Source organism: Panulirus ornatus, chromosome 11 (genome assembly GCF_036320965.1).
Source record: "Panulirus ornatus isolate Po-2019 chromosome 11, ASM3632096v1, whole genome shotgun sequence".
NCBI classification, from domain to species: domain Eukaryota; kingdom Metazoa; phylum Arthropoda; class Malacostraca; order Decapoda; family Palinuridae; genus Panulirus; species Panulirus ornatus.
Genome location: NC_092234.1, coordinates 59,311,646 through 59,330,398, shown reverse-complemented (window position 1 = coordinate 59,330,398; position 18,753 = coordinate 59,311,646). Strand labels below are relative to the sequence as shown.

General features: G+C 40.3%; 1 protein-coding gene across 6 annotated transcripts in view; it reads left to right on the top strand.

Annotated features, from left to right (window-relative positions):
- The first annotated feature begins 7,751 nt into the window (after positions 1 to 7,751).
- Positions 7,752 to 18,753, top strand: part of Sbat (LSMD1 domain-containing protein Sbat) — a 49,532-nt gene continuing 38,530 nt past the window's right edge. For 2 of the 6 annotated variants that reach the window (XR_011713369.1, XR_011713370.1), the window contains exon 1: positions 7,752 to 8,109. The gene's annotated coding sequence lies outside the window, so the exon portion shown is untranslated. Of the gene's footprint in view, positions 8,110 to 8,308; positions 8,706 to 18,753 lie in introns of those variants that run through there. The other 4 variants (XR_011713371.1, XM_071667182.1, XR_011713372.1 and 1 more) reach the window with 3 other exon arrangements.

Here is an 18,753-nt window from a genome sequence, read left to right as displayed (position 1 = left end):
TGTGGGTGCATTATTTTTCCAGGCATAAAATTATCTGTGTATATAACATATAGCAATATATATGAATTGGTGTTGTTTGAACAGCATTACAAGTCTACTCTTTACAACAGGAAAATAAACAGAATTCCAGTGTTACTGGACTACACCTGAAATACTATCAGGGTTATAAAACTTGTTTATTTAAAGCCCAACCCACTTGTAGAATAGTGAATCTTGTTATACAGCATTGCATTCTTCCACATCCTTCAATTCAGTTTGTCCTCTCTCACTCAGTCTGCATCTCATCTCAACAACTTCCTCAATAAACCCAGACTTGGACAGGATATCTCGAGTAGATAAAACCAGGTTAGGTTTAATGCCTCCAAAATCCAGTTTCTGTCCATCTCTCAACAAAAATTTCTGACAACTTTCCTCTCTTTTCGATGGTTCTGTAATTCCACCTGTTAAATCAATGAACAAACTTGGTATTACTGTAATATCCACTCTATCTTGGAATTCCACATTATGGAAATAGTCAAGTTTGCCCCTAAGAATCTGGGATTTCTGTTTAGTTATTGAAATTTCATTTCTTCCACACAGTTGCTCCATTTATATAAAGAATTGGTCCATCCTTGTGTGAAGTACTGCTCTCACATCTGCGGTGGCTCTTGCTCTGCATCCTTACTTGACAGAGCAGAGTCAGAAGCAGTGCAACTTACCAACTCTCCCAGACACTCCAAAACTTGATCCGCTTGCCCTACACCACAATGTAGTTAAAATTTCCCTCTTTTATTGGTATTACTTTGGTTTTTGCTCCCAAGAGCTACCTGTTTGTGTGCCCCCACCACTAGCTAGAACAATATGCAATAAGCTGCTGTGTTGGCAACTCAAGGGTGGGCCGATTGATAATTGTTTTTCCTTATACCCCTAAGCTTTGGAGCTCTTTACTGTATACCAGGCACATTTTAAAAGATAGGTTTTCAATTCCTCCTAAATTCATAAATACTTTCCTTTGTCTTTTCTTTTTCCCTTTCATTAACCTCTATATTTCAATTAAGGCCCGACCTTTATGTGGACTATTGTCTATGACTGAAGCCTCCAACCTCTCTGGGGGAGGAGAGAAAGAATTCTACCTCCTTATTCTCTGTGTGTCACAGAGAGGGACTAAAGGGGATGGAAGCGGAGGGCCAGAAACCTATCTCCCATCTTGTATATCAATTTCTAAAATAGGGAGCTGACGGAACCAGGCTGGGAATGCTCATTCTCCTCAAAGGCTCAGGCTGTGTTGTCTGAATGTGTGTGGATGTAATCAAGATAAGAGAGATAGATAGCATGGTTGAGGAAGAAAACTTGAATGTTCTGACTGAATGAAACAGCTCAAGGGTGAAGGGGAAGAATGGTTTGGAAATGTCTTAGGAGTAAAGTCAGGGGTTGGTGATAGGACAAGAGCTAAGGAAGTTGTGGGAGTGTGATAAAGAGAAAGGAAGTAAATTCGAAATTGATGAGGGTAAAACTGAAATTGTCTTTTGGGAGCAGCTGAGTGAGGGTGTCAGTAGTTCTGATGTAAGACACTGAGTAATAGTGGTGGGTGATTTAAATACAAAGGAAAGTAATGTGGCAGTGGATGGTGTAACTGGGGTACATGGGGTATTCAGTGTTATGAATGGAAATGAACAACTTGTGGAGTTGTGTTCTGAAAAAGGACTGGTGATTGGGGATACCTGGTTTAAAAAGAGTTATATACTCTAGTATATGTATGTGAGCAGGAGATGGTCAGCAGGCATTATTTGCTTACATATTACTTGAAAGGAATGGGAAAGACAAACGTTTGGATGTAAATGTGCTGAGAGGTGCAGCTGGTGGGATATCTGATTACTATATTATGGAGGCAAGGGTGAAGATTTGTAGAGATGTTCAAAAAAGAGAGGACCATGTCAGGGAGAAGAGAGTGGTGAGAGTAAGTGAGCTTGGAAAAGAGACCTGTGTAAGGAAATACCTGGAGAGATTAAGTTTAGAATGGGAAGAGGTAAAAGTAAATGAAGCAAGGGGAGTAGGTAGAGTTTTTAAGGAAGCAGTGCTGACATATGTAAGACATACATGTGGCTTGCAAAAGGTGGGAGGTGGATAGATTAGAAAGCATTGTGAAAGGTGGGATGAAGAATTAAAAGTTGCAAGTGAAAGGGAAGGAATGCAAATGATTTGGGGATATATAAGAGAAGGCAGTAGGAGATCAAGAGGAAGGTGCAGAGGCTGAAAAAGAGGGCAAACGAGAATTGGGGTGAGCAAGTATCAATAAACTTTATGAAGAATAAGAAGACATTTTGGAAGAAGGTTAATGACGTGCAAAAAACAAGAGAACAAGTAGGAACATTATTGAGAGAGATGTGACAACAAGTAGTAATGAAGCAAGGAGATGCAGTGAGTGTTTTGAAGTATGTTGAATGTGGTAGATGTGTGGGTGGCAGATGTAGGATGTTTGGAGCAAGGTGGTATGTGGTAGATGTAGGATGTTTGGAGCAAGGTGGTATGTGAAGCAAGAGTCATGGAGAGTGATTCGGTAAAGAGAGTACAGGTATTGTAAGTCTTACGTAAGACGAAATGTAGCAAAGCACCTGGAGTGGAAGGTATTGCAACTGAATTTATTAAGAAAGGAGATGCCTCTTGTTTTTGATTGGTTGGTAAGGATTTTTCAATGTATGTATGGATCACAGTGAAGTGTCTAAGGATTGGTTGAATACATGTATAGTGCCACTGTGTAAAGGAAAGGGGATTAAAGTTGAGTGTTCAAACTACAGAGGTATAAGACTGTTGAGCATTCCTAGTAAGTTGTATGGGAGGGTACTGATTGTGAGGAGGAAGACATGTACAGAGCGTCACACTGGGGAGGAGCTGTGTGGTTTCAGAAGTGGTAGAGGATGTGTGGATCAGGTGTTTCCTATAAAGAAGGTGTGTGAGAAATACTTGGGAAAACAGATTGATTTATTTGTGACATTTAATGATCTGGTGAAAGGATATGATAGGGCAGATAGAGATACCTTGTGAAAGGTCCTAAGAATTTATGGTGTAGAAGGAAGGCTGCTAGAAGCATTGAGGAGTTTTTATTAAGGAGGTATGGCATATGTATGAGTAAGAAGAGAGGAGTGAATGGTTCCAAGTGTATGTTGGTTTGTGGCAGGGTGTGTGATGTTACCATGGTTCAGTATATTTATGGATGAGGTGATGAGGGAGGTAAATATGAGTCTTGGAGAGAGGGATGAGTATTGTCTAGTGGATGAGACGGCCAGAAAAGTGAGTCAGTTGTTTGTTGATACAGCACTGCAAAAATTGGTGACATAGTTTGGAAGAGTGTGTGAAAGGAGGAAGTTGAGAGTAAATGTGGATAAAAGCAAGGTTATTAGGTTTAGCAGGGTTGAGGGACAGCTTATTTGGTATGTGCATTTGAACTGAGAAAAATTGGAGGAAATGAAATGTTTTAGATACCTGGGAGTGGACCTGGCAGTGAATGGAACTATGGAAGTAGAATGAGTCTTAGGGTGGGTAAGGGAATGAAGTTTCTGGGAATGCTGAATATTTTGAAAGACAATATTATTTGAAAGATAAAATGAAATTTGGCAGGACAAACATGGTTATGTTTAAAGGTATCGTAGTCCCAGTAATATTATATGGATGCAAAGCATGGGCTAAAGATAAGGGTGTGTGAAGGAGGGTGGACATGAGGTGGTTTAAGTAATGAAAGGGTAAGAGAGAGAGAGAGAGAGAGATGATTGAAGAGAGTGTGCTGATATTGTATGGAAATATGGATAGAATTAGTACAGAAAGATTGACAGAGGATACTTTCATGTCAGATGTGTAGGGAACAAGGAGAATGGGGAAACCAAATTGGAGATGGAAAGATGAAGTGAAAAAGATTTTGGGCATGGCATGGGATAGAGTGAATTGGAACATTATGGTGTACTGGGGTTGACATGCTGTCAGTGGACTGAGGCAGGGCATATGATGTGTCCAGACTAAAGGTCTGTGGGACATGGTTGTGGATACAGAGCTGTGGTTTCACTACATAATGTGTGACCGAGAATGGATGTAAGTAGATGCGGCCATTCTTTTTCTGTTCCTAGTGCTAGCTCACTAACGCAAGAAACAGTTATCAAGTAAGAAACAGGAAAGTATAAAGACTTGACACATACAATGTTTTTGATCCTGATGAAATTTCACCATATGTGCTGAAGATGTGTGGAGATGTGTGGTGACTGAGTTTGGTAAAGTGTGTGAAAGAAGAAAGCTGAGAGTAAATGTGAATAAGAGCAAGGTTATTAGGTACAGTAGGGTTGAGGGTCAAGTCAATTGGGAGGTAAGTTTGAATGGAGAAAAACTGGAGGAAGTAAAGTGTTTTAGATATCTGGGAGTGGATCTGGCAGCGGATGGAACCATGGAAGCGGAAGTGAATCATAGGGTGGGGAAGGGGGCGAAAATCCTGGGAGCCTTGAAGAATGTGTGGAAGTCGAGAACATTATCTCGGAAAGCAAAAATGGGTATGTTTGAAGGAATAGTGGTTCCAACAATGTTGTATGGTTGCGAGGCGTGGGCTATGGATAGAGTTGTGTGCAGGAGGGTGGATGTGCAGAAAATGAGATGTTTGAGGACAATGTGTGGTGTGAGGTGGTTTGATCGAGTAAGTAATGTAAGGGTAAGAGAGATGTGTGGAAATAAAAAGAGCGTGGTTGAGAGAGCAGAAGAGGGTGTTTTGAAATGGTTTGGGCACACGGAGAGAATGAGTGAGGAAAGATTGACCAAGAGGATAAATGTGTCGGAGGTGGAGGGAACGAGGAGAAGTGGGAGACCAAATTGGAGGTGGAAAGATGGAGTGAAAAAGATTTTGAGTGTTCGGGGCCTGAACATGCAGGAGGGCGAATGGCGGGCAAGGAATAGAGTGAATTGGATCGATGTGGTATACCGGGGTTGACGTGCTGTCAGTGGATTGAATCAGGGCATGTGAAGCGTCTGGGGTAAACCATGGAAAGTTGTGTGGGGCCTGGATGCGGAAAGGAAGCTGTGGTTTCGGGCATTATTGCGTGACAGCTGGAGACTTAATGTGAACGAATGGGGCCTTTGTTGTCTTTTCCTAGTGCTACCTCGCACACATGAGGGGGGAGGGGGATGCCATGTGTGGCGAGGTGGCGATGGGAATGAATAAAAGCAGGCAGTGTGAATTGTGTGCATGGGTATATATGTATGTGTCTGTGTGTGTGTATATATATATGTGTTCATTGAGATGTATAGGTATGTATATTTGCGTGTGTGTGTGTACATTGTGTATGAGGGTGGGTTGCGCCATTTCTTTCGTCTGTTTCCTTGCGCTACCTCGCAAACGCGGGAGACAGCGACAAAGCAAAATAGAAATAAAAAATAATAATAAAAATGCAAGAGATGCATGTTGCATGAGAAAGGTGGAAGGTGGTCAGAGTAGAAAGTGTAGTGAATGGTGAGATGAAGAAGTAATGTTACTAGTGAAAGAAAAGAGGTGTTTGGACGGTACTTAGAAAGGAGTGCAAATGACTGAGATGTATAAGAGAAAGTGGCAGAAAGTCAAGAAAAAGGTGCAAGGGTTAAAAAAGAGCGAAAATGAGATTGGGGTTGAGAGAGTATCATTAAACTTTACGGAGAAGAAAAAGATGTTTTGGAAGGGGGAAAATAATGTGCAAAAGACGAGAACAAATGGCAACATCAGTGAAGGGGGCAAAGGGGGAACTGAATAGGTAGTGATGGAGGGAGTATTTTGAAGAATCGTTGAATGTGTTTGATGAAAAAGTGGAAGAAGGGTGTTCAGGTCAGGGTGATGTGCAAAGTGATAGAGTCAGGGAATGTGGTTTGAGGAGAGAAGCGGTGGAAGATGAAATCCGGGAAGGCGGCGGGAGTGGATGGTATTGCAGTTGAATTTATTAAAGGGATGACTGTGTTATTCATTAGTTGGGTAAGGATATGGACTATAGCTGTCTCTCCAACAGAGCAACTCATTTTGGTTCCTGTTTCTCCTCTTAACTCCACCTTGGATGATGCCAACATTCCTTCACCTCCTGATGCTCCTAATCCAGTGCCCCTCCCAGTAAGACTGCCCGACAAGTATCCATCCCCGTGTACAGAAAGAGTGTCTCTGAACTTATGGCTGTGCTCTCTCGTCTGTTCTATTTCTGTTTAAAAACCAAAACTCTTCCATCTTCTCGGAGCATGTGGTGGTAGTACATCCCATTCTTAAAGAGGTTGACCGTTCCGACCCCTCTGATTATCATCCTGCTGTTTTGACATCGACTATCCAAAATTTTTGATTCCCTCCTTAATTCCCTTATCCTCAGATATCTTGTATCTCGGTCTTCTCTCTGATCACCAGTATGACTACTGTAAGGCGAGAACCAATGGTGATGCATCCCCTCCCGAAGAACGGTGACCGTTCTGACCCCCCTAATTATTGTCCTGTTGCTTTGAAATTTACCATTTTCAGTCTTTGAATCCCTTCTCAACTCCCATATCCTCAGACACCTTGAAGTTTGCAGCCTTCTCTCTGATCATCAGTATCTCTTCCTTAAGGCGAGATCCACTGGTGATACTCTTTCTTACTAATGTCTAGTCATCATCTCTGAAACATTTTGGGGAGTCACGTGTAGTTGCCCTTGACATATCCAATGCTTTTGACGGGGTGCTGCATCAGGGTCTCATCTCTAACCTTCCCTCTTTTGCTTTCCTTCCCCTACTTTGCTGTTTCATGGCAAGCTTCTTCTCTAGCCGATCTATCTCTGTGTTTGTTGATGGATCAGCCTTCCCTCATTTCTCCATCAACAGTGGTGTCCCTCAAGGTTCTGTCCTGTCCCCTACACTTTTTCTTCTTTCTATCAACTATTTCCTCTCTTCCACAAATAATCAAGTGTAATCATACGCTGATGACTCAACACTTGATTTATCCACATCCTTAAATTCTGTTCCTTCTTTCATTCGATCTGCATCTTGTCTCTCATCTTCATTTCTTATCACCGTAACGCATACAGTACATATAAAAAAAATCATATCATATTGTTATGATATCCCATATGTTAACTGGTTCTTGGTAAAAAAAGAAAAATAGAATAATTGTTGTTATACTTCTGTTTACCAAATTACTATTGGATCTGGTAGTTTGCAGCATGTCTTGGTGCTATTTCAAGAATCACGAAAAGATTGTAGTTAAGAAGAAATGAGGGTAACAGACATATTTACAGAGGCGCAAAGAGTTCCCAACTGTTGCATTCAAAGAAATGAAACTAAGAGTGGGAAATATAGACCGTCGTACTCATAGGGTTAAGATTAAGATATATGAGGGTAGAACTTTGCTGTGGTAATATATGATGGTAGAATTTTGCTGTGATATTACATGAGGGTAAAACTTTGCTTTCATAATATATGAGGGTAGAACTTTGCTGTGATAATATATGAGGGTAGAATTTTGCCGTGATATCATATGAGGGTAGAACTTTGCTGTAATGTTACTCTCCTTCCCGTAATCATTGAAGATATCATCTATAATTCAAAACCATAGTGCACTTTTTCTGTTTATTAACACTTGCATTATGGCGGCAAACAATCCATGTATTTACATAGTTTATAGGTAGTAGTGTGTGTAAAGTGCGAGATTGAAATCAAAGCTTAGATTATCTTTACGAAGTTGGGAGGTCTCGTTTTTACTTGAACCTAAACGAGTCTCAACCAACAAAGTTGTTGGTTAATATATACATATATAGACATGACATCCAGAGCTGTTGACAAGCTGTTGATGGGGTTTCATGGGATTTCAGCCTTACTGTCGAGCTTATAAGAGGGGAGACATTGATCAACTTCTTGACATTTTCCACACTAATTATAAAATGTCCAGAGGGAAACGAACATCTAACATAGTATTGCAGTACTGCCAACATGACCTCATGTGACCCAGCGAGCTAGGATCAAGCAGCGACTACTACTGTTACGTCTGGCGAGGTTGATATATGATAATGAATGGTATCCTATGAGAGTAGTGCTTGGCACGGGATGATGTTGCTATTCTTATGGACCACACTCAACGAAGGACTATCTGTAATTTACATTCAGATAGACCCTTTCCTATCTTAGGTACGTACACAATTTTAGGTAGGTAAGCATGCATCACAACAACAAAGTGCAATTAAGGTCAGGTAATGGTAGCAATTTGGATACAGAGAAGACGTGCTCATGTTCTCAAAAGCGTGAAGCGAGGTATTAATTCATATTTTCTCCATAACCAGGCCATATATATATATATATATATATATATATATATATATATATATATATATATATATATATATATATATATATATATATATATTCGCATTGCCTGAAGGTTTTACGACACACACACTGGCCTGCTTGGGGAGGATCCCTTGTCCAAGGGAGGCCCCCTGTACCCTCACCAGCAGGGAAGGTAAACAAACACCAGTAGTCAGGGTGGTCGGTGAGGCTGAAGAAATTTGGTACCATTAAGACTTAAGGAGTCAGGGCGCAAGAGGTGAGGCAGGCAGCTGCAGAGGATTATGATAACTTTCTTCCATTCAGCCGAAACTGACAAAGGAAGATAGATACTGATGAGAATAATGACAGGTGCCGCCTCCCTTACCCAGGCTTAGGGGCCAAGGCTGGCTGAAGGTAGCCTACACTTGGCTTACTGAGTACTGACCGTCATACCAGAGGTTGGTCCAGGATGGCTGGCACATTAAGTTTTAGTTGATTCATGTAGGGCCAGATAACGGCTTGTTTTTGGCTCTCTATTTATTTATTTATTTTAGTTAAACATCCTGCACAAGCAGTTTACGCCATTCATAGATTTATTTTTCAGGAGAAATATTATATGATATTTGATGTTGATCTGTTTGTTGATCTTGTGTGTTTGCCCTTAGAGTTGTCCCCATGTGGAACTCAAGATTGTCAATTGCTTTAACTTTCTCTGATCCATGTATGATTTTCATGTCTATACCTCAGGCAGTTTACTCTCAAGGCATTTCTTCTTTAATGTCAAAATATTGTTTTTCGGTCTTTCCTCTTAAACATTTCTATAGTTCCCATATTGTTGTTGTCACCTCCATGTTTTCTGCAGTATAGTATTTATATCCCTATCTGTAAAGAAGCCATGCTTGTATAAAGTATACAGTAATTAATGGGTCTGTGTACTTATGTTTTGGTGTCAGTTATATATTGTGGGGGAGTATTCCATTCATTTATTGTTATCTGGCTGAAGAAGCTTTTTCTTTTACTCACCCATCTAGATCTTTCTTGGTAAAAGTCTACATTAGCTTCATATTATTGTTAGCTTTGGGTACTGGATTATTTTCATTTGCAGTGTTAGTATAATGTTCACCAAAACTATCAATTACAGAGCACAATTAGGAATCTTTTTGATTTAATAAGGTGACAGTAGTGATGATTATGTTTATCAAAAAATGTGGAATTAGTTGATGTATAAGTAGGGAAAATATTCATAAAAGATTAATAGAACCTTTGAAAATTTTACCTAGAAGCCAAAACTTGTACTAGAAATTTACCAGACAATGAATAGAAGTTTTGTTGAGGGTCACTTTACAACTGAGTCCCTTACATATTTGTCAACATTTGTCAGTATTTGCATTATGCTGTCATGGATGTGATTGCTTTATTTCAGCTACAATATTGAACATTGTTTTGACAGAATATTGAACATTAAGTTAATGGTAAGTCTCATCTGATGATAAAGTTAGGTGAGGTTTTTGTAGATTACATTAATCAGCTGCATATTTTTTGGTAATATACATAACCCTCCCTACTTATGCACATTTATATTTGGGTTACCCTTTATGTTGGCAGTACATATGCATAGTGGAATGACATTAATGCTACCTTTTTTGGGAAAAGACCTATCTTGTTGAATTAGAGCTGTTTAGACTCAAACAAGAAGTTACAGCAAATAATCTCCCGTTTTATAAGCAAAGGCAATTCTCATTTGTTGTACATTATGTCATCAGTTTGGGGTACATCATCTCTATAAAAACAGACTGTTTGTGACAGGCGGGTTAGATGATTACAGGAGTTAGAGATGAGTTTACTATGATTTATTAATTGTGTAAACAGTATGTACTGGAGCTATTGAATTTAAGGATATTGCTTGTTTTCTTGATAAATACTACTTGAGGAAGATCCATGATAAATACTACTTGAGAAAGATTATGTGAATCCTAAGCCAAAGATATGAGGAAAAAAATGTTTTAGTTATCATGGGCATATATAATCCACATAATGAAGACTGAGATTAGTTGATTATCTCACAGTGTGTTATGTGCCACCAAACTTAATATTTGACATCCAGGCAGCATGCTAAACACTCAGAATGAGGAATGATCCCTGATTACTAGAGATGACCTCTGGCCTCTTCTGGTCTTTCTGCTGTCATTATTCACCTTTTTGATACTTCAGGTTTTCTCTGCTGGCAAATTTACTCTCTTTCAGATTAAAGTGCTGATAGTTAATATGAATCAGTTATCTTATGAAAGATACTAAAGAAGATGGGTGGAAAAATTTAACATATGAAATTTTAGCTAAACTGAGTACAGTAAGTAGCAAAATACACAGTGGATGAAAGCCGGCAAGGCAGCGGGTTTGGATGGTATTGCAGTGGGATTTATTAAAAAAAGGGGGTAACTGTGTTGTTGACTGGTTGGTAAGGTTATTTAATGTATGTATGACTCATGGTCGAGGTGGTGTGCAAAGTGAGAGGGTTAGGGAAAATGATTTGGTAAACAGAGAAGAGGTAGTGAAAGCTTTGCGGAAGATGAAAGCCGGCAGGGCAGCAGGTTTGGATGGTATTGCAGTGGAATTTATTAAAAAAGGGGGTGACTGTATTGTTGACTGGTTGGTAAGGTTATTTAATGTATGTATGACTCATGGTGAGGTGCCTGAGGATTGGCGGAATGCATGCATAGTGCCATTGTACAAAGGCAAAGGGGATAAGAGTGAGTGCTCAAATTACAGAGGTATCTCGGAAAGCAAAAATGGGTATGTTTGAAGGAATAGTGGTTCCAACAATGTTGTATGGTTGCGAGGCGTGGGCTATGGATAGAGTTGTGCGCAGGAGGATGGATGTGCTGGAAATGAGATGTTTGAGGACAATGTGTGGTGTGAGGTGGTTTGATCGAGTGAGTAACGTAAGGGTAAGAGAGATGTGTGGAAATAAAAAGAGCGTGGTTGAGAGAGCAGAAGAGGGTGTTTTGAAGTGGTTTGGGCACATGGAGAGGATGAGTGAGGAAAGATCGACCAAGAGGATATATGTGTCGGAGGTGGAGGGAGCAAGGAGAAGAGGGAGACCAAATTGGAGGTGGAAAGATGGAGTGAAAAAGATTTTGTGTGATCGGGGCCTGAACATGCAGGAGGGTGAAAGGAGGGCAAGGAATAGAGTGAATTGGAGCGATGTGGTATACCGGGGTTGACGTGCTGTCAGTGGATTGAATCAAGGCATGTGAAGCGTCTGGGGTAAAGCATGGAAAGCTGTGTAGGTATGTATATTTGCGTGTGTGGACGTATGTATATACATGTGTATGGGGGGGGGTTGGGCCATTTCTTTCGTCTGTTTCCTTGCGCTACCTCGCAAACGCGGGAGACAGCGACAAAGTATAAAAAAAAAAAAAAAAAAAGTTTGTTGAGTATTCCTGGTAAATTATATGGGAGGGTATTGATTGAGAGGGTGAAGGCATGTACAGAGCATCAGATTGGGGAAGAGCAGTGTGGTTTCAGAAGTGGTAGAGGATGTGTGGATCAGGTGTTTGCTTTGAAGAATGTATGTGAGAAATACTTAGAAAAGCAAATGGATTTGTATGTAGCATTTATGGATCTGGAGAAGGCATATGATAGAGTTGATAGAGATGCTCTGTGGAAGGTATTAAGAATATATGGTGTGGGAGGAAAGTTGTTAGAAGCAGTGAAAAGTTTTTATCGAGGATGTAAGGCATGTGTACGTGTAGGAAGAGAGGAAAGTGATTGGTTCTCAGTGAATGTAGGTTTGCGGCAGGGGTGTGTGATGTCTCCATGGTTGTTTAATTTGTTTATGGATGGGGTTGTTAGGGAGGTGAATGCAAGAGTTTTGGAAAGAGGGGCAAGTATGAAGTCTGTTGGGGATGAGAGAGCTTGGGAAGTGAGTCAGTTTTTGTTCGCTGATGATACAGCGCTGGTGGCTGATTCATGTGAGAAACTGCAGAAGCTGGTGACTGAGTTTGGTAAAGTGTGTGGAAGAAGAAAGTTAAGAGTAAATGTGAATAAGAGCAAGGTTATTAGGTACAGTAGGGTTGAGGGTCAAGTCAATTGGGAGGTGAGTTTGAATGGAGAAAAACTGGAGGAAGTGAAGTGTTTTAGATATCTGGGAGTGGATCTGGCAGCGGATGGAACCATGGAAGCGGAAGTGGATCATAGGGTGGGGGAGGGGGCGAAAATTCTGGGGGCCTTGAAGAATGTGTGGAAGTCGAGAACATTATCTTGGAAAGCAAAAATGGGTATGTTTGAAGGAATAGTGGTTCCAACAATGTTGTATGGTTGCGAGGCGTGGGCTATGGATAGAGTTGTGCGCAGGAGGATGGATGTGCTGGAAATGAGATGTTTGAGGACAATGTGTGGTGTGAGGTGGTTTGATCGAGTGAGTAACGTAAGGGTAAGAGAGATGTGTGGAAATAAAAAGAGCCTGGTGGAGAGAGCAGAAGAGGGTGGTTTGAAGTGGTTTGGGCACATGGAGAGAATGAGTGAGGAAAGATTGACCAAGAGGATATATGTGTCGGAGGTGGAGGGAACGAGGAGAAGAGGGAGACCAAATTGGAGGTGGAAAGATGGAGTGAAAAAGATTTTGTGGGATCGGGGCCTGAACATGCAGGAGGGTGAAAGGAGGGCAAGGAATAGAGTGAATTGGAGCGATGTGGTATACCGGGGTTGACGTGCTGTCAGTGGATTGAATCAAGGCATGTGAAGCGTCTGGGGTAAACCATGGAAAGCTGTGTAGGTATGTATATTTGCGTGTGTGGACGTATGTATATACATGTGTATAGGGGGGGGGTTGGGCCATTTCTTTCGTCTGTTTCCTTGCGCTACCTCGCAAACGCGGGAGACAGCGACAAAGTATAATAATAAAAAAAAAAATAATGACTCATGGTGAGGTGCCTGAGGATTGGCGGAATGCTTGCATATTGCCATTATACAAAGGCAAAGGGGATAAAGGTGAGTGCTCAAATTACAGAGATATAAGTTTGTTGAGTATTTTTGGGAAATTATATGGGAGGGTATTGATTGAGAGGGTGAAGGCATGTATAGAGCATCAGATTGGGGAAGAGCGGTGTGGTTTCAGAAGTGGTAGAGGATGTGTGGATCAGGTGTATGCTTTGAAGAATGTATGTGAGAAATACTTAGAAAAGCAAATGGATTTGTATGTAGCATTTATGGATCTGGAGAAGATATACGATAGAGTTGATAGAGATGCTCTGTGGAAGGTATAAAGAATATATGGTGTGGGAGGCAAGCTGTTAGAAGCAGTGAAAAGTTTTTATCGAGGATGTAAGGCATGTGTATGAGTAGGAAGAGAGGAAAGTGATTGGTTCTCAGTGAATGTTGGTTTGCGGCAGGGGTGTGTGATGTCTCCATGGTTGTTTAATTTGTTTATGGATGGGGTTGTTAGGGAGGTGAATGCAAGAGTTTTGGAAAGAGGGGCAAGTATGCAGTCAGTTGTGGATGAGAAAGCTTGGGAAGTGAGTCAGTTGTTGTTTGCTGATGATACAGTGCTGGTGGCTGATTCGTGTGAGAAACTGCAGAAGCTGGTGACTGAGTTTGGTAAAGTGTGTGAAAGAAGAAAGCTGAGAGTAAATGTGAATAAGAGCAAAGTTATTAGGTACAGTAGGGTTGAGGGACAAGTCAATTGGGGGGTAAGTTTGAATGGAGAAAAACTGGAGGATGTGAAGAGTTTCAGATATCTGGGAGTGGATTTGGCAGCGGATGGAACCATGGAGAGTAAAAATGGGTATGTTTGAAGGAATAGTGTGTTTTCAACAATGTTATGGTTGTGAGGCATGGGGGATAGATAGGGTTGGGTGGAAGAGGGTGGATGTGTTGGAAATGAGATGTTTGAGGCAATATGTGGTGTGAGGTGGTTTGATCTAGTAAGTAATGAAAGTGTAAGAGAGATGTGTGGTAATAAGAAGAGTGTGGTTGAGAGAGCAGAAGAGGGTGTATTGAAATTGTTTGGCCACATGGAGAGAATGATTGAGGAAAGATTGACAAAGAGGATACATGTGTCAGAGGTTGAGGGAACGAGGAGAAGTGGGAAACCAAATTGGAGGTGGAATGATGAAGTGAAAAAGATTTTGAGCGATCGGGGTCTGAACATACAGGAGGGTGATAGGCATGCAAGGAATAGAATGAATTGGAATAGTGTGGTATACCGGGGTGGACGTACTGTCAATGGATTGAACCAGGGCATGTGAAGTGTCTAGGGTAAACCATGGAATGGTTTGTGGGGCCTGGATGTGGAAGGGGAGCTGTGGTTTCGATGCATTACACATGACAGTTAGAGACTGTGAACGAATGTGGCGTTTGTTGCATTTTCCTAGCGTTACCTCATGCGCACACGGGGGGAGGGGGTGTGTGTGGTGGGTTGGCAACAGGAATGGGTGAAGGCAACATGTATGAATATGTACATGTGCATATATGTTTATGTCAGTATATGTATGTATACGTTGAAATGTATAGGTATGTATATGTGTGTGTGTGCCGGTGTTTATGTATATACGTGTGTATGTGGGTGGGTTGGGCCATTCTTTCGTCTGTTTCCTTGTGCTACCTTGCTAACGCGGGAGACAGCGACAAAGTATAATGATAATGAAAAAATAAATACTAAGAGAGGAATTTGAGGTATTTTAGAGAACAGTATGTGCATCTCTACCACTTGCAGTTGATAAAACCCAGAAATTTGCCAAAATATACTGGTAGAGCACATTATGTGCCATGGAAATTACTATATCTGTATTCAAATGAGTCAGCAGAACAGTGTTTGACATAGAAAAAGAAAAGATTTGCAACCAAAGAAAAACTTTTGCCCTACTTCTCTCACTAGAACAGTCTTCCAAACACTGAGTTACATCTTAAATACTGAATTGTTGAAGTAAACTGAAAAAACATTTTCTTTCCTCTGAAATGGATGTCATCAAATAAGAATAATGAAACAACCACAAAACAAGTGATAATATAAGAAACGTGATGGGAGCTTATTGGTAAGACATCTTACAAATATGGTGAAGCTAGGGTGAACATCAGCACCTGACATTAGCCAAAATGTGCCTCAGTAGCAGAGTGTATACCTTCCAACTTGCCAAAAATGTGCATACATAAGTGGGTACAACAATATGTAATGTAAAGTTCATATAGATTATTTATTTATTTATTTTTATTTTGCTTTGTCGCTGTCTCCCGCATTTGCGAGGTAGCGCAAGGAAACAGACGAAAGAAATGGCCCAACCCACCCCCATACACATGTATATACACACACGTCCACACGCGCAAATATACATACCTATACATCTCAATGTACACATATATATACACACACAGACACATACATATATACCCATGCACACAATTCACACTGTCTGCCTTTATTCATTCCCATCGCCACCTCGCCACACATGGATAAATATAGATAAATCAACAAAATATTTTGTTACAATTGAATTTTTTTTGGTAATGTAGGTAATTCAAATATTTTTATTATTTTCTTTTCAAAGTGGATGATTATGTTGTGCTATTAATAAGGTGATTATATTTTGTTAATGAAATTAACTTTCATTTTCAGACTTTGCCTTTGCTAAATCTGTAGAATCCTGAGAAATATTCACTGTCTGGAAAATTAGTTAGTTTGGCAATTGTCTGGTCCCAGCCATTCCAAAATAAAGATGTTCCACTGCATAGCTAATAATATGCATCATGTAAGAAATGTAACAAATAATATAAAACCAAGCAAATCCTGGTTTATTATTGTTCTATTACCTCCTCATTTTCTCTAGTTTTTATTAAGATAACGTGATGTTAATTTGTGAAAAAATGTTAGAAAATAGATATTTATTTAATTTATTATTATACTTAATCGCCATCTCCCGCATTAGCGAGGTAGCACAAGGAAACAGACAAAAGAATGGCCCAACCTACCCACATACACATTTATATACATAAACGCCCACACACACACATATACATATCTATACATTTCAACGTATGAATACATATACATACACAGGCATATACATATATACACTTGTACTTATACTTGCTGCCTTCATCCATTCTCGTCGCCACCCTGCCACACATGAAATAGCACCCCCACCACGCGAGGTAGCACTAGGAAAAGACTATAAAAGCCACATTTGTTCACACTCAGTCTCTAGCTGTCATGTGTAATGTACCGAAACCACAACTCCTTTTCCACATCCAGACCCCATGAAACTTTCCATGGTTTACCCCAGACACTTCACATTCCCTGGTTCAGTCCATTGACAGCACATTGACTCCAGTATACCACATCATTCCAATTCACTCTATTCCTTGCACGCCCTTCACCTTCCTGTATGTTCAGGCCCCAATTGCACAAAATCTTTTTCACTCCATCCTTCCACCTCCAGTTTGGTCATCGTTCCATCAACCTCTGACACATATATCCTCTTTGTCAATCTTTCCTCACTCATTCTCTCCATGTGACCGAACCATGTCAACACTCTTTTTATTAAGACACATCTCTCTTACCCTTACATAACTTACTCGATCAAACCACTTCACACCACATATTGTCCTCAAACATCTCATTTCCAACACATTCTTCAGTGCTCCCAGAACCTTTGCTCCCTCCCCCACCCTGTGACTCACTTCCGCTTCCTTGGTTCCATCCACTTCTAAATCCACTACCAGATATCTAAAACACTCCACTTCCTCCAGTTTTTCTCCAAACTTACCTACCAATTAACTTGTCCCTGAACCCTACTGAACCTAATAACCTTGCTCTTATTCACATTTACTGTCAACTTTCTTGTTTCACTCACTTTACTAAACTCAGTCACCAACTTTTGCAGTTTCTCACCCAAATCAGCCACATGCACTGTATCATTAGCGAACAACAGCTGACTCACTTCCCAAGCCCTCTCATTCGCAACAGACTACATACTTACCCCTCTCTCCAAAACTCTTGCTTTTACCTCCCTAACCACCCCATCCTTAAACAAATTAAACAACCATGGAGACATCACACACCCATGCCGCAAACCAACATTCACTGGGAACCAGTCACTTTCTTCCTACTCGTACACATGCCTTACATCCTTGGTAGAAACTTTTCACTGCTTCTAGCAACTTACCTACCACACCCTATACTCTTAATACCATCCACAAAGCATCTCTATCACCCCTATCATATGCCTTCTCCAGATCCATAAATGCTACATACAAATCCATCTGTTTTTCTAAGTATTTCTCACATACATTCTTCAAAGCAAACACCTGATCCACTTTTCCTCTACCACTTCTGAAACCACACTGCTCTTCCCCTATCTGATGCTCTGTACATGCCTTTACCCTTTCAATCAATACCCTCCCATATGATTTCCCAGGAATACTCAGCAAACTTATACCTCTGTAATTTGAACACTCACCTTTATCCCCTCTACCTTTGTACAATGGCACTATGCATGCATTCTGCCAATCCTGAGGCACTTCACCATGAATCATACAATGATTGAATATCCTTACCAACCAATCAACAACACAGTAACCCCCTTCTTTATAGATTCCACTGCAACACCATCCAAACCTTCTGCCTTTCCAGCTTTCATCTTCCGTAAAGCTTTCACTACCTCTTCTCTATTTACGATACCATTCTCCCTGACCCTCTCACTTTGCACTCCACCTCGACCAAAACACCCTATATCTGCCACTCAATCATCAAACACATTCAACAAACCTTCAAAATACTCACTCCATCTTCTACCTTCACCACTACTTTTTATTACCTCCCCATTAGCCTCCTTCACCGATGTTCCCATTTGTTCTCTTGTCTTATGTACTTTATTTACCTCCTTCCAAAACATCTTTTATTCTCCCCAAAATTTAATGATACTCTCACCCCAATTCTCATGTGCCCTCTTTTTCACCTCTTGCAACTTGCAATTTAATGAATTTCAAGTAAAGAAAAATGATAAGAGTGCATCATTTGGCTTCAGAGTTCTAGATATCTTGTTGGTTGTCCAAATGATTGAAACCAGAAATAATTTGATCATCAGTTAGTTTTATAGATAGAAAACATAGTCATGTAGAATGAGGCTGTGTAAATAAAAGCTGCTCATTGAGCAGTGATCATAATCATAAAGGTACTAGTTAGTGATGCTTGAAAAGTAATTCAGGCCAAGATATAGAATTTTTATGTAAGGTGTCTAACATATAGCAGTAGTACACACCATAACCAGACCAGAACTGCATTTTCATCCCTGCATTTAGATATTTGGTATGTTTGGCTGAATGATTAATCTTACATAAAAAGTTGTCATTGGATCATTTTCTATGTGTAGATGCCATTGCTTGCTGATTGGTTGTTGATAGTTGTCAGTTCTACATTTCAGAAATTTATTTTTCCTTATATCAGACCACATTATGAGATGCTTATATCCTTATTCAACAGATAGGTTTTGAAATAATTGTTTATAGAATTTC